The sequence below is a fragment of the Echinops telfairi genome, unplaced genomic scaffold, assembly GCF_000313985.2.
Source record: "Echinops telfairi isolate 266 unplaced genomic scaffold, ASM31398v2 ScPeMD7_18;HRSCAF=68, whole genome shotgun sequence".
NCBI classification, from domain to species: domain Eukaryota; kingdom Metazoa; phylum Chordata; class Mammalia; order Afrosoricida; family Tenrecidae; genus Echinops; species Echinops telfairi.
This window is the reverse complement of record NW_022103915.1, coordinates 42,422,566-42,424,257: the sequence shown is the minus strand read 5'-3', so window position 1 is coordinate 42,424,257 and position 1,692 is coordinate 42,422,566.

Genomic DNA, 1,692 nt, shown 5'->3' with positions numbered 1-1,692 from the left:
AGAAAATGTTTTGAGAATGATGTACAAATGCGCTTTACACAATTGATGTGTGTATGGATTGCGATAACAGTTGTATGAGCCCCTAATAAAATGTTTAAAAGAAAGAAAAACCATGTAAAACAATATATAATACACCAATAGAGTCAGAAAGTTTTCAGGCATGGTCCACCAACACTTCCACTGGTCTGCGCTGTTTCTACCACTCTGTATTTCGCTGTGTTCCGAACAGGTCTTGAATGAGGCAAGTTCCTGCAACTTCAGCTTTTTCTCCATTGATCATATTGGCCCATATTGAGGATTTTGGTTTTCTTTGCATTGAGTTGCAATCCAGAATGAAGGCTGCAATCCTTGTAATCAGCAAGTGCTTGGAGTTCTCCTCATTTTCAGCAAGCAGGATTGTGTCATCCGCATATTGTTAAGAAGTCTTCCTCCAGCCCTGAAGCCACATTCTTCATCATATAATCCAGCTTCTCTGATGATTTGCTCAGCCTACAGATTGAATAAGTATCATGAGAAGATACAACCCTGACCTTTCCTGATTTTAAACCATGAAGTATTCTCTTGTTCTGTTCACACAATTGCCTCTTAATCAATGTGTAAGTTCCGCATGAACACAATGAAGTGTTCTGGAATTCCCATTCTTCTCAAGGCTATTCTTGTATCAGTACTTTTTATTACCTTTTTATGGCAAAATGATCTTAAATTGTATGGATGTATTTGATTTTTGTTATCCACCACTCATTAGACATTTGAATTGATTCCATCATTTGGCTATATATTTTAATGCTGTTGCTAAACAATAATGTTGATGCACACATTTTGTGTGTGGATGTTTTCATTTCCCTGGGGTATATACCTAAAAGTGGAATAGCTGGGTGAGGTCCTGGTCATTCATATGTAATTTATAGACACTACCTGTTTTCCAGAGTACTACATTGACATTCCCATCAATGTTTGAGAGTTCAAATTCCCCACATTGTCTCTACCACTTTTGCCATCTGAGAGGGTTAAAAGGAGACCTGATGGCTTGCAACCACAGGTCAGTGGCTCCATGAGTAGCTCAGCAGGAGAAAGATGAGCCAGTCTAGGAAACCCAAGGGTCCGTTTTGTTATGCTTTCTCCTTAGAGCCCTGGTGGGGTAGGTTACACACTGGCCTGTGAACTTCAAGCCCAGCAGTTTGAAACCACCAGTTGCCCTGCAGAAGATACAGCTTTTTACTCCAGTAAAGAGTTAGTCTCAGAAACCTATAGGGGCAGTTCCACCCAGTCCTGTAAGGTAGGTATGAGTCAGAATAGGCTCAAAGGCAGTGTCTGGTTTCGGTGATAGTTTTTTGTCAACTTGATTGGGCCAGGATTCTCAGGAATTTGGCAGTTGGGATGTAGTAACACACCCCATAATGAGATCTAATATTAGTCAGTTGACAGTTTCCTCACAGGTGCTCCCTGCTTCTAATATGTGGACACAATGGAAAAGCTTGCTTGCTTTTTACTGGGTCTGGATTTTGCATCATGCTTCCCCTCCAATCTTTGTTTTGGGGGGCTTAAGTCTGTTATATTGCCTGCCAATCCTGGGCTTTATCAGAACCCTGCTGTGGTAGTCACCTAATCTGGTGTCAATTTAAAGATTAAGAGTGTAGGGGTGAAGTCTAGGCTGTCAATCTGGAGATAGCCAATGAGACTTCTGTGTGGGCA